The sequence below is a fragment of the Gymnoscopelus microlampas genome (genome assembly GCF_963454915.1).
Source record: "Gymnoscopelus microlampas genome assembly, chromosome: 13".
Classification (NCBI taxonomy): domain Eukaryota; kingdom Metazoa; phylum Chordata; class Actinopteri; order Myctophiformes; family Myctophidae; genus Gymnoscopelus; species Gymnoscopelus microlampas.
Genome location: NC_139950.1, coordinates 11,482,176 through 11,497,599, shown reverse-complemented (window position 1 = coordinate 11,497,599; position 15,424 = coordinate 11,482,176). Strand labels below are relative to the sequence as shown.

General features: G+C 42.6%; 1 protein-coding gene across 4 annotated transcripts in view; it reads left to right on the top strand.

Annotated features, from left to right (window-relative positions):
* Positions 1-15,424, top strand: part of kcnma1a (potassium large conductance calcium-activated channel, subfamily M, alpha member 1a) — a 268,520-nt gene that overhangs the window by 123,545 nt on the left and 129,551 nt on the right. The window lies entirely within an intron of this gene.

Genomic DNA, 15,424 nt, shown 5'->3' with positions numbered 1-15,424 from the left:
ATCTGTTATTTTTGGCGGAGAGATATAGCCTGGAATCCAGACTGATTTGCTCCGTTCAGCGGACTTTACAAAATATATATATCACCTCGCTTCTCAGTCTGGTAATCATGCAATTTCCAAGGGTTCGTGGCGGTCGGCATCCGATTGGTCTGTGGGCGGGGCGGATCGGAGCCTTCCAATGTGAAATTCAAACCATGTCCTATCTTACTGTGATTAGTTGAGCACTATCCAATCAGCAATGATGTGCCTACGTAACAGGTGGCGTAAGGAATTTAAAAAAAAAAGTGATAAGAAGTCAGCTGAACGGAGCGTCTGGATTCCAGGCTAGTAGAGATATGCTGTAGATGGGGAAAACGTGATTAATACCACTCTACATTGCTCCCAGTATACGGTCGTATACTTTTTCGTCTCTGTCGGCTGTCCAAAACTGTGACTTCAGGATTCAAATTCAAAAACGGCAAAAGTAGCAGATCTACAAGCTCAAAACGTGTCGCTTTGCGCCGTGTTTCGAGCTTGCAGATCTGCTACTTTTGCTATTTTTGTGTGACGCTGTAGTATGATCAAGTAGGCCGTTAATTTACGGGGAAAGAAAACACAAAAAGTTAAAATACGGACGTTTCTGCCCGACAGCAACGAAATAGAGTTTGTGTCCTGTCCTGGCACCCAACGCCGAAAGCCGAACCCTGCAATCGGTAAAGATCAGCGCCTCAGGGTGAATTTGAAGGCTTAACACGAGGTTAAAGTACAAGTATACAGTCCAACAGTTCTAGCTGTATCTACGGCTGGTGCCACGGAAATTCAGTTTGTGAATTCAGTTGCCAAGTTGCACAACCTTTCCTCACTGCTTAGCACTTATTATTTTTTCCTCCTTTTTTTTAGCACATGAACCCTACCGTCCCTATTCCGGGACAAACATTTGGAGAAAGTAGCAGATCTACAAGCTCACAAGCTTTCCCTATTTTCATCTTAGAGATTTGGTGTAGAGGGGAAAAAGGGAGAGGACCCAGTAGCATGGACTCTGTGTTACAGCTCCATATAGCTGTGTTGCTTAGCTTACTAAACTGATGACAAAGGCAAAAACAATAGAACCCAATAACGGCATCGGCATGGCTGGCTATTGATAGTAAGTCTCTATACTGTATGTGCAGTTTGTGAACAAAGCTGCATCAATCACAATGCCTTGTTGTGTGCATTGGTGAAGCTGCTCTATGCAGGCTTGCTGCATGCACAGTACAGTACATGCAGAAAAGCCAATTCAAGACTAGCCACAGTGTGAAAATGCAAATGTATTGTGGCCAATTTGTATTTATATAGCATATTATGTAGTATTACTTAAACAGGTGCTGCTAGGTTCATTGTCTACCTGGTATCCTGTAGTTTCAATGTACAGATTGTTATTTTGAAAGTATATGGTTTAGACTAAACAAGACAAAAAAAAGGTTTGGGAACCACTTTTCATCTCGGGCCCAATCTACACTGTAAAATCAGTGTACACGTGGAACGTTGAATCTGAGTGGACCATGACAGTCTTTCATCAATAGTGACACCCAACAGTTTGACTTCTTTAACAGGCTCAATAGTAGCACCCGGCAAAGAGGTTAAAGGCTTAATTTCTTATCCTGAGAGCATATTTAGAGCCTATTACCATGCATTTAGTTTTTAAGGCATTCAACTTCAGCTTATTTTGTCTCGATATTTGAATCATTGTTGCCTGTTCACTATTCTCGCGAGCCAGACTGTTGCCTCCCACAATTTTCAAATGCTTACGTCATACAAAATAAGTAAAAGAGGTTGCGCATCAACAATGGGTTTTCCCAGTGGAGTGCTAGACCCAAAATCCAGTATATATAAAAAGTAGGTAATTGAAAAAATCTCAAAAAGGTAGCACCGCCAAAATTTCAAATCAATGGAGGACAAAGTACTCACATTTCCTCTTTTTATTGACACAGACACACACCAATAAACGAAGGTGTAGTTCCAAACTCTATATAGCATGCAGAGCTTGTGGAGTAGTTGTCTTAAATAGCCATTCAAAAAATCAATAGCAGAGTCTTTGAATCCATACGCCAATAGTTTCATTAGTAGCAGCTCATGATCTATGATGTCAAAGGCTGCACTGAAATACAAAAGTATGTGACTTCATGTCGATCTGTTTTAAGCATATCAATATTGAGGTATTTGGGCAAACATATTGTGATATTTGATATTGTCCATATCGTCTCCAATCCCTCTGCCTTTGAATTCCTTTTTCTCTACTCTGACCTACAGCATACCAAAATAAATGTGATCCTTATCTGTATCTCCTTCAGTGTCAGGCAATCCCAAATCTGACAGGATATCCAGCTGGGTGGTGGATAGAAGGCGGAGGGTGTAAGACATGGGTAAATAGAAACATAGCTGTCACTGCCAGGGGGATAATGAAGGGAGCTGTGCGGATGTGTACGGGCTGGCCGCCGCCGCCGTGTATGGCTGGCGCTTGAACCGTAGGTGTCTGACAGGGTTATAGAGTCGCCACTGACATTCCTTCCTCCCCGGTTCTGTTCCTGCATTTTTCATTTGGTTGCACTCAGAGTGTGTGTGTCGTGCCGCGACATGATATTTGGTGTAGATGGGGGAAAAAAGAGGGGAACCTAATATATAGACCCCAGGGGCACTCTGGTCAAAGGAGTATATCGCTGTCGGGCAGAAACCTCTTATCTCCATATTCTAACCTTTTGTGTTTTTTTTGTAAATTTACGCTCTACTTGATCATACTACAGCGTCACTCAAAAGTAGCAGATCTACAAGCTTGAAACGCGGTTTGAAGCGACGCGTTTTGAGCTTGTAGATCTGCAACTTTTTCTATTTTGGAATTTTAATCCTGAAAAGTTTTGTACATACGGTATGAGGTTTCCACCCGACAGAGACGATATAGGATATGTAGGATGTGTAAGTGGTTATACCTGATTTGAGCAAATCAAACACTTGAAAAGATGCATAAATGGCCCAAACAGTCAGTAATCCATTGTGTCTTTGTCTCCTAAGAACACGGGGTGTATCTCTGTTATACATACAGATAATAAAGTGTGAATTGTATGAGGAGGACAGCGTGCACGTCAAAATGGGGAAACAATGTCTCAAAAGCAATTTTTTCAAGCAGCAAAACAAATCTCATGATATTGGATGATCAAGCTGTGAAAATGTGGATTCTAATGCAACAATAACTGACTGAATGGGGACGCATCACTGACTCGGAGAGAAAAACAACCTGACATCCCTAGAAAGACAGACAGACAGACAGACAGACAGACAGACAGACAGACAGACAGACAGACAGGCCTTTAATGATCTGTGAGGAAATTCAGGTGTTTTAGCAGCAACAGCAGTAAGCATGAAACCAAAAAATATATATAATAATAATCACAATAAAAGCCCTGTATTGTTGTGAACCCGTAGATGGGCTGTTGTCAACACAGAGTTAAGTATAGTAGAATTTGAGATATAGACATTGTGAGGAGTCTTCCGCAAGAGACATGGTGGTTTTATCGTTGAAAAGGACTAGAGTTGGAGGTTTAGGGTTAGACTTAGTTTAGGAAAAGATTGAGGTTAGTATTTAAGCATTACGTTTGGGTTTGAGGACCCGGTTGGCGTACGGCTACTTAGTAGTTACTGTAGTTGTTTTCCGGTGTCACGCACCGAAGAATAGCAGATCTATCAAAATATTGTCCTCACAAGTATAGTAAGTACATGTGTGTGTGTGTGTGTGTACCCTCTCATGGGGATTGCAGCTGGGCCCAGAGCAAGCTGATTGAGTGGTCTTTAACTACCTACACGGGGCTTTGAGTTACAGTCCACCATACTTTCACTACAACAACAGCAGCAGCCAGGGAACATCAGTGTTCCCAAACAGTGGGTCAGGACCCATATGTGGGTCGCGGACCCCTTTTTTATGGTTTGCGAGTAAATACCCCTTTATTCTATTATTTCAAAAGACTTTCAGAAAAAGATTTTTTCATACGTTAAAAACGAATTCAAACATCTTTCAAAAGAATTCCTAAACAATAAATCCATGAATTAGATGGAAACAAATGCATTTAAGAAGTAGTGAAAATAGCCGATCTACAAGCTCACAACACGTAACGATGTCAAGACGACTTGGTCATTTGTGCGTGCTTGTTTGTGCATAATGTGTATTATGCACTTTGTCTGTGTGCGTGCGTGCGTGCGTGCGTGCGTGCGTGCGTGCGTGCGTGCGTGCGTGCGTGCGTGCGTGCGTGCGTGCGTGCGAGAGTGTGAGTGAGTGGTCTCACACACGTTTCCCTCCTTGTGGAAATTATTCAGGTGCTCTTCATATGACCTTTTTCGCCGTCACTCGGGAAATGTTAATGATCGCGCACATCGATTAGTGTCACCCCGTTAATGGTCCTAATTAGTTCAGTCGCATGACTGTGAAGCTATTGTAAGGTGTCTGTCCATCTGTCTGTCTGCAAATTTGTCCTGCGGATGGAGCTGAAAACACTGATTGAAACGCTGCCACTTGGCTCAACTACGCACACCTCTAGTTAGGGGGCCAAGCACGTAGTGTGTCGGCACCCTATTGTATTTGTTAGTTTTCTTCTTCTTTTCCGCCTTTTTATATATATTTTTTTCAGTTTGGGCCTAACCGTGTAATCGCTTTTTACGAACTTTGGACCGATATCTAAAAAAAACACTAAAAAAGAAGTTGGTGTGCAAATTCTTTTTTGCTTCCATGAGCCAATGCAGGCTATTTAGGATGGGCCCCCGATCCTCCAGTTCACGCTGCATCCCCCCCCCCCTCCACCGTGAGCACTGAACGGGAACGTTATCTTCCTCACACAACGGGCACGCTGTCAAGCCATCCTAGATTAATTAGCTACATTACAATTTGTGCATTGTGTGCATATGCGTATGATTTCTCAATAATGCATCGTCAGTTTATTAGAACACTTTGTCTTCAGAATCAGAACAATCAAAGGGCATTGCACTAAAATGTCCACTTCAGACTAAACCCTTCATAACGTGGCTCAGCTGACCTGCTGAGGCAATAAATCAAAATACTGTAGGTTGCCATACTCACAGGTTATGTTGTAGTGGTGGCCGCCGTCCGTGCATCTGTGGTTGGGACACTGACTGGAACAGCTTCGGGCAAAGTTGATTAAGCAGTCTCTTCATAGAGCTTTTCAGTTCAAGTGGTAACATGTATCCATCTTTATAGCTGTTGTGAAGAGTCTAGGCGTCCATGCTGGATGTTTCATCTTCAAATGAGTGTGCATTGTTGTTAATTTGTGGTAGGACGACTTGGAACCTTTACGCCATCTCGCTTGTGTATCTCGCCCTCTCGTTTGAAAGTGTCTGTGGCTCTTTTAACTGGTAATTATACATCTTGTTTTGACTGTTCAACCACTTCACAGCAACACTAACCCTCTCCCTCGGGCGGGCGCCGGGCGGCCCTTCACAACAAAGTGTCTCCCCTGACCCCTTTACCTCCCAATGAACCACATTTTACACTGGTTATTATTGACAGGACATTTTGTCTTAGTCGCGGTAACTTAACAGCGTGTGTTTGTGGGAGAGAGAGGGAAAGAGAGGGAGAGAGAGGGAGAGCCTGTTTACCACCGCTGGTAGGAGTGGGCCCCCCTTCACCCCCGGGCCCTGATGCGACTGCATCCCCTATACCTACGCCGCTGAGGTGGATGGATCCTCCTATCCTACAACACCTTCAGGTCGCAGAGGAAGCAACTGTGTGGGGGTCTGATCTGAGATGAGCCTTTTATGTCTGGCTCAGTGTAGCAAGCTGCACGCACGCACGTGTTTAAAAAACTTTGACAAACATTGTCCCTTGTGTCCCGCCTGGTTGGCCAGCCAACCAGCCAGCCGGTCCCCCCTAGAATAGCTGTTTTTCCCCCATGCTTCTGCAGGTGGGCTTTTCCAAGCAGGAGCTGTGTGTGTGTGTGTGTGTGTGTGGGGGGGGGGGACCAGCGTGGACTGGCAGGCCTCCCAGCTGAGCACAGAGGTGCAAGGCATGGACTTGGCAACACCAGTCCTAGTTAACGTGGGAATAGGTCATCACGAATGGATGGCAATAGAGTTGCTAACTTTGTTAGCCGTCAGACCGTCTGTTCACATTCTTTCCCCTTCATTTCTATTCAATGCAGAGTTGTGTTGATGATGATGAATGGCTCGTATCACATCACTGTCTTTGTGTGTTCTGCAGTGTGGCATTTAGTTGCCAAGATGAAGCTATTTTGATTCGGAGCGCACAGCACAGCACCAGTGTTGCCGCGTCTGCTTATTATAAGCGGCTTTGGGCTTGTTTTTCTGTAAAGTAGCTTGTAAATATTGATTGTTGCGGGTTGCTTTGATTTGGGCTTGTTTTTAAAGTGTTGTTGCTTATTTGGGCTTGCTTCCTAAATGTTGTTTAAACACAGTGGTTGTCAAACATTTTCATGTCAAGCACCCCCAAATTAATATGTTTGTCCGTGGACCCCCTCATCTGAAGATATTTTGAGCCAGGGACCCCCATACAAGATTTGTGTTGTTAAAATGTTAGAAAATATTCAAAATATATATATTTTTTCCAATATTTTGTTTTGAAAATAGCAGATGTACAAGCTCACAATGTGTCGCATTGCGGCACGTTGTGAGCTTGTAGATCGGCTTTTTTCAAATGGTTTCAAATAGCCGATGTATATAGCTTCAAAGTGTAGCCTAGTCGCTTCTCTTGGGCTTGTTTTCATAGACCTGGCCGCTTTTTCTGTTTTGCAAAATCTGACAGCACAGCATAGCGTCCTCTACCACCCACATCCCAGTCTGTTAATACCTCATCCCTCATTTCTTCCTTCTTCTCCCTCTCTCTCTCTCTCTCTCTCTCTCTCCCCTCGCCGCTGGCCGCTGTGCCCGCCAGTGAAACAAACGGAGGAATGTAGGACGGCGCACACCACACCACTGTGTCTCTGTGCTGCAGAGAGAGAGAGAGAGAGAGAGAGAGAGAGGAGCCTTCTTTAAGCAGGGATGCCCTCTTTCCTTGCTCCACTTTATACTAGCTCTCTCCAGCTCTCACACTGTGACTGTGCATCCAACTGTTTGTCTCTATTGCCATCTTTACCAATCTACTCTTTCACTGTCTCTCTCTCTCTATATTTTTGGGCAGGGCCAATATATCGCTAACACATCGATGTGGTTTTAATCACTTAAGCCTTATTTTATCCTTTGAAAAATCTTATGTATGTATATATATACTGTATATACAGTATATATATATATATATATGTGTGTATATATATATATATATATATATATATATTTTTTTTTAGCGGCGCTAGCCGCTCTATACCTGACTTTGTCCGTGTGCGTCAACGTTCTGATTGGTCAGGTGCGTCAACAAAGTGATTGGTCAAGCTTCACGTGACACATGGCTATAAACACATTATAAACACATATCGATGACAAAATGTATCAAAGGCGCCGCTACCTTCACACAGGGTGTGATTTTTTTAGGTTAGGGTTGACACCACATATGAATCAATATCGATGTATTTGGTATTATGCCCATACCAAATACATACGTCCATTTGTACACTCAGACACGCACGCACGCACGCACGCACCCACGCACGCACCAAAAAAGGTAAGGACTTCTTTGCCAAAGAGGCTGCAGTGTGCTTGAGATCTTATTCACAACGGCCGGTGTGTCTGTAACTCTATCATTGGAGCGCGATCAATGACGGCAGTGGAGAAAAAAAAAGGAACAATGACTAATGCTTAATGACTAATTAATGGGGTAAGGTGAGAAATATGGCTGAGCAGTCAGACACACTTGGCAGCCTTTTATAGTGATGAAGGGCAGCTTATATGAAGGCCCTTTCAGGGCAACTCTAATGCCTTGCAGTGGTGGAAAGTAACTAAGTACATTTACTCAAGTACTGTACTTAAAGGACGCCTTCGCCCATTTCCAACCTAATCTGTATATAATTAGTCCTCACTGATGCTCATTATAATATGGTGCCATTTTTATCTTCTCACTCTGTCTCTCAGAGGAGGGTTGTGGACAGTTCAGAAACCCGCCTACCAGTGACATCATAGATGGGGAATTCAAGCTAATAGAAACTGCAGGCTTTCTATTCCAGGAAAGTTAGCATGATATAATGGCCATACCATATTATAATGAGCATTAGTGAGGACCAATATGGGTTGAAAATGGTGAAGTCGTCCTTTAAGTACAGTTTTGAGGCACTTTTACTTTACTTGAGTGTTTCCAGTTTTAGTTCTACTCCACTATTATACATCTCAGAGGCAAATATTGTTATAAGTTTTTATTTCATTTTATTTGAACCTTGCTGGGAGATCCGACAGGCATGTCTGCCCAAACAGCACAAATATTTGCATACAACCGGAACATTTGGCAATTCTAACATACATTTAGAGTCAAGGTATGTTTGCTTAAAAATAACCACATACCACATGGGCTTTGATGCCTTACAGTGTGTCCCGGGTTCGATTGCTGCGTGTCACTCCCCGACTCTCTCCCCGTTTTCTGTCTTTCTCCACTCAGGTAATGAATGCAACAGCATGTAGTTCCTCCTTTGGTCCTTGTCAAACCCACATTCCTACATGAAAAGCGGTGCTCAAATGATCTCCAAAACAACAATCAACATTAGATCAGTAATATACTGTGGCTTTGATGCCAGCTGGCACTGGCCTGCTGATGCCGAGTGCTTTCTCAAATCCTTCAGTAGGTTTTAATCCTCAAGGTAAATTTATTTCCATTAGTTAGTGGCCATGCACCAACGCAATCTTGACTAAATATAACTTAACTGATGTTGGCAAGTCAACAAATACATGTTTAATCCCTAGTTTTGACTGTGCATGCATCTTTCCTAAGTTTGTAAGAGCAATTAAAAGACTGATCCCCACGTCGCCACGTGAAACGCATACTCAAGCTACCGTGTATAGCCTTCACTTGAAGTTAGATTAATGCACATCACTCCATTCCCTGATGGCAGCAGGAAATACATGAGAAAACAACTTTTCGATGTAATTTGCCTACTGTGCAAGACTTTCTGAACAGCATTGGCACAGCTTCTCAACCAACTTGGAGTCAGAAATTCAATGTGACTAAGTTCTTGTGGATCAAGTCATCTGTAGGGAAGGGGTGGGCAATTGTCGAAGTTTGGCTCTTCTTTTTTTCTTTTCTTGTTTCATTTAGATGTTGGGCCAGAACATAATCAATGGCTGATTTAAGAACTGGAACTTGGGACTGACGTGGATCTTATATCCAATAGTAAATATCGTCAGATATTCTAACTTTTTTTTTGTAAATTAACGCCCTACTTGATCATACTACAGCGTCACATAAACACATCAAAAGTAGCAGATCTGCAAGCTCGAGCTTTGAGCTTGTATATCTGGTACTTTTGCTAATGTTATTATTTTAATCCTGAAAAGTATAAACAGTTTTGTACCTGTATGAGGTTTCCACCCGACAGAGACGATGTGTTAATTACAAATGAAAGTTAATAAATTAAGATGTGTGCGGCATAACTGCACACTGAACTCTTTGTGTAATCAAATGTAAGAGGAGCAGATAGAAATGCTTGGGTTATCGGTTTGTGCAGGCCGCATCCTTGAATTGTGAACTTAGAGGATTGTTAATAAAAAAAGTGTAAAAAAAAATACACACAGACTTTTGAACAGAGATGAACAAGCTCTTTCATCAAACAGGAGCTCAAGGTCTCTCAGATATGGAGAGAGACAAAATTAAACACCTGCCTGTCATTCCCTCTCAACATGGATATCACATAAGCCTTCTTCACATGTGGGTCGATTCTCAATTTGGACGTTTTACAGTATATGTGGGACAGTCAGATATTGTAAATTATTTACAAAATAATTTGCCCGGCCAGATAGTATTGCTGGTGAGCCAAGTTCTGGCCCATGAGCCGCCTGTTGCCTACCAGAATTTCTTTACTGGCACACTTGACATTTTATCACAAAATGACAAGACGTTCCTTGCATTCAAATGGTCTTTTGTTTACTCGACTTTGAATCGCACGGAGAATATGAGCTGCAGGTTTGTGTTGTTCCTTCAATGCCACACTGAGAAACAACGGCTGTTCCTTATCAGTTGGGCATAACAAATTGTGCTTGGCTATGATATTTGAGAGGCAAGCTTAAAAGCAATATGACCGCATGAGCTAAAAAGACGGATAGAACATGCCAGCTCAGGCGTCCACTGGCTTTTGCAAACCTTAATCGGTTTTCTGATAAGGAATGCCAGCTTTGCCTGCCGCACACCGGCGAATAACCACAGCTTTTTATCTCTTAATTGGTTTTCTTGTTGAAAGGCAGAAGTGATGTGAAGTGTGTCGTTTTGGCTGTGCTAACACTGTAGCTTGTGCATAGCTAAGAACAAAGACAATTGTTATGGTTAATTTTTTCTCTTTGCGAAAATAATACTTGTACAAAACTGATTCATTTCATACTTCTGTTCACCTTTTTAACCCTTTAAGACCTGGAACTAGGGATGTCCGATATTATCGGCCTCCCGATATTAGCATAATTTTTTTTTTTTTTTTTTTTTTTTTGCTTTATAAATAAGTTACAGGAGTTCTTACTGTATATGGTGCGTGTGATATGAAATTTGAGCTTACCCTAATCACAATAATCCCCGCATATATCGGTATCGGTTGATATCGGTATCGGTAATTAAGAGTTGGACAATATCGGTATATCGGTTATCGGTAAAAAAGCCAATATCGGACAACCCTACCTGGAACGCATCTGTGTCACTTTTTCATTTGAGCTAAAAAGCATTATTTTACACTTTGGCTATAACAGTTAAGAGCTACAGTCTGTTATTTCCACTCTACCATAACATTTTGGGAGAAAGTGCAATATAAGTGTTTGTGATCGTTCTGTGAATGACCCCGTGTTCAGAGTGCTTAATGGGGAATACAAATGGAAAGGGGGTATTTTTAGCTCCCCTGCACGGGGAGGTTTTATTTGTGTATTGGCCTTGCACGTGCCGCCACTCACTCTTATTTTAGTAATGGTGCCATGACCTGAATCAATCACCCATGTACCAACCTGGCCTGCTTTTCCCTCCTGACAGACCCCCTCCCTACTGCCTGCACACACATTCATAAACTACCTCTATGGGGGAGGCACGCAAGTCTCACACACACACACACACACACACACACACACACACACACACACACACACACACACACACATACACATACACATACACACACACACAGTAGCGTGGGAACTATGGGGCCGGCAGGGCTACAGCCCCCCCTAGCGGCGGGTGGCGGAACACTATTTTAGGTGCCCGGCGAGCAACGCAAGAAATGAAACAAGTGTACTCAGGGGTTGTTAGGGTTCTAAAATGGAGATGTGACCAAGAGGTGCTGCCGCTCACTCTCATTACTGCTGATAAACCTCTATATTTGTGTGCGTATTTGTGTGCCTATATGTATTAGGCCGCGGACCCCCATCTGAAAATGCGTTTAAAAAAACTTGCGTCAGGTCCGCAAATTATGGGGGCCGCTCAAAGAGGTTGAGGTGTTTCTAGAACGTTGTTTGTATAAACTGTACCTCCCTGTGTGTCAGCTGCCATATCAGAAAAATGTAATTATTCTCCTCCTCAAAAATTCTGTTTTTGAGCATCATTCAGGGCAGAGGTTCCCAAACTTTTTTTCATGTTAAGGACCCTCAAATTAATATGCATTTTACTGTAGACCCCCCCATCTGAAAATATGTTGTGCCAGGGTGGGACCCCCATAGAAGATTTGTACTTGCAGTATTTGTACTTGTAGTTTTCAAACGGCTGATGTATAGCCAGGCTTAAAGTGGTTCAACTTTTTATATCTCGCTGGGGACCCCCTGGAACCCCATCAAAGACCCCTGGGGGGGTCTCCGGACCCCAGTTTGAGAAACAGTGATTCAGAGCAGGGAGGAGTGTGTTGTTGTTGTTGAACCAACCTTGCTCTTGCCCCAGGAGATGGAACAAGGTCATACACAGGCTGACGGAGGGGCTGGTCACTGTTGACTGAAGGTGTGTCTGTGTGCGCATGCGTGCGTGTGTATACTTGTATTACTATACATGAGAGAATGTCCCCACAAGTATAGTAGAATTTGAATAATAGATATTTTGAGGAAATGTTTTTTCTGGGATAATTATTATTATAAATTTGGAGATGTACAGTACAATTAGGAAAAGATTCAGGTTGGTGTTAGGTATTGCCGTTAGAGTTGTCCCCTTCTAATACTTTGTTCAGTCAGATAACGCACCGGAAAACAGGTCAATTAGTACAACTGCTATTTTTCGGCTATTTTCAAAGCCGTCCTAAAATGTTGTCGCAGGTATACTGTGAGAGAGAGAGAGAGACTATTTATAAGACATCATCACTACTCTCTTTTACCCTTGTGAAAGGGTGATTTTTACCTTCCCAGATGCGTTTTGTCCAGAAGCACATTGTTTGCGCGTCTGCACAAACGATGGGGAAGGCAGAGTGGGGGTGATGTGAGGAAGTATTTAGTGTCCTAAAATATACCTCCCTACACCCCAGTGTCTCCTCGGGCCATCACTGTTCTCCTCTGTGTGTGTGTGTGTGTGTGTGTGTGTGTGTGTGTGTGCACTTGTAATAGTGTAGTTGTGAGGACCAAATGTCCCCACAAGTAGAATCTGAGAAACAGGTTGGTGGTTAGACATTTAGATATTATGTTTAGGGATTGGAGTCATGTCTTATTTAAACTTTGTTGCATGCCAGAGTCATGCGGCGAAAATAGCCGATCTACAGTACAAGCTCAGAACGCGTGGCTGCGGTTAGGGTTGAAAATGGCAAAAGAATTGTTCATTCATAAAATGGCTGTCCTACGATGTTGAAGTCCTCACAAGTATAGAAATGTGTGTGTGTGTGTGTGTGTGTGTGTGTGTGTGTGTGTGTGCGTGTGCGTGTGGAGTGTTTCATACAGTACGTGGCAGCCTCTGACTGTGCAACTCAATCAGGATGAGCACACAGGCCATTTCCATCTGGCCTAGAACCATCCCTGTGTTCTATATGTGGCCTAGAACCATCCCTGTGTTCTATATGTGGCCTAGAACCATCCCTGTGTTCTATATGTGACCTAGAACCATCCCTGTGTTCTATATGTGGCCTAGAACCATCCCTGTGTTCTATATGTGACCTAGAACCATCCCTGTGTTCTATATGTGGCCTAGAACCATCCCTGTGTTCTATATGTGGCCTAGAACCATCCCTGTGTTCTATATGTGGCCTAGAACCATCATCCCTGTGTTCTATATGTGACCTAGAACCATCCCTGTGTTCTATATGTGACCTAGAACCATCCCTGTGTTGTATATGTGACCTAGAACCATCCCTGTGTTCTATATGTGACCTAGAACCATCTATATGTGCTCTATGCAGTGTTGGGTAAGTTACTTTAAAAAAGTAACTAGTTATAGTTATAGTTACTGCTCTCAAAAAAGTAATGAATTACTTTACTAGTTAATGAATTATAAAAGGGGGCGATTTTTTCATGCTAATATATATTTTTTTATAAACTTATAAAGTCAATGCAAGCTTCCACATCCGTTTCGCGGAGCTAAAAGGCGTATTTTATTTATTCGGACCGCATCCGAATTTTGCGTATATTCGCATAATCGCCGGTGTGTAATGACCTTAACACTTTACATTTTTCATGTTAGTGTGAGAGCCTGTAAGTATGCATCCACAGCAATGCCTCTACCCGCTCCCTCCGCTCTAGAAATTCAAACGCACTCGAACCCCACACAACGAAGCTCCGCACCATGGGGGATCGGGCCTTCTGCTCAGCTGCTCCTCGACTGTGGAATGCCCTCCCTGACCATCTGAGAGCACCACAGTCCGTTGACACCTTTAAAAGGGGACTAAAAACCTTTCTTTTTAACAAGGCATTTGCCTAGATGGACTCTCAGTGATGCCATGTGTTTGTTTTAACTTTTTAAACTTCTTCTGTGTTTAGCTGACCTTTGATCTGAATTGTTTTCATTTCACTGTTTTATTATATATATGTTTTTCTTTTTTTCTTTTTAACATATAGCACTTTGAGATTTGTTTCAAATATAAAGTGCGTTACAAATAAAATGTATTATTATTAAGTTAGATGACAGATAGACTCCGCAGGAGGAAACAGTTGAGTTGGATCACATAATGTAACGCAGGTAACGCACCCATTTAAATCACAGTAACAATAACGGTGTTACTGAATGGGTAAAAGGTAACTAGTTACGTTATCAGTTGCCACAAAAATAAGTTTTTCAATGGCCTCATATTGATATGTAATGTATTCACTTCTTATAAACTTGGCCTCAGTAAAAAGGAACATCTCGGCTGCAGTATCTTAGAAAGAGAACGTGACGTCACCCCGTCGAAAGTAATAGCGAACTATAGGCACTGGCACAAATGTCCGGTACTGCTTTTGAGATTTTCCAAGCGGAAAAGGTCGAGAACCCACATACGTATGTGACCTAGAACCAACCCTGTGTGCTATATGTGACCCAGGAAAGAGAGAAGACAAATGCTCTCCAATACCTTTGGGAACCTTCTCTCTCTCTCTCTCTCTGTCTCTCTGCCTCTCTCTCTGTCTCTCAGTGTAACTCCAGGTCATGCCCAGGGCTTAAGGAGTAATAAGAGCTGAGGGTAGCAGATCTATTTTCTGCTGGACACTGGGAAGCATGTGCTCATGGGGATCCCATGTGATCGCACCGTGTGAAGTGACATTGGAACCAGGGGATCAACCCCTTTTGTCTTCATATCGTCCGCTGTCCAGGGTGGAAACCTTGCCATGTCCAAAAGAACGTTCCTTTTTATTATTATAGAATCGTGTTTAACCCATTAAGACCTGAGGCCGATTCTAAAAAAGTTTTCTGAAAAAAACTATGTTGCTGTATTGTGGTACTCGTGACGTTGTCATGTCGAGGACCCCCACAATTATATGTATTTGGCCACCGATATCTCAAAATATTTTGTTCCAGGGACCCCCAGAAGCAAATATTTTAGTAAAAAATGTATATATACATACATACTATTAGTGTCTTTTTTTGTTTTCGCTCTACATTAAATATTTTCGCAGGAAAATAGCCGATCTACAAGCTTGGAGAGTTAAAACAACTTGCAATCCCGCATGTTTTAATCATTCCATTTTCAGACTGTTTGTGTGTTTGAGTGTGTTTGGCCTATTTCTTTGAGAGGGAGAGAGAGACAATTATTTTGGGCTTGTTTTCACAGTTCTCACAGACCTGGTTGCTTTCTCTCACAGAACCTGCCAACGTTTGTTCACAAACTGCACATCTACAGTTCTGGCTATCCATAGCAACACAATGCACGGAGAAGCCATGCCCATTATTAGACATTTTTCGTTCAGTCCTCCTAGT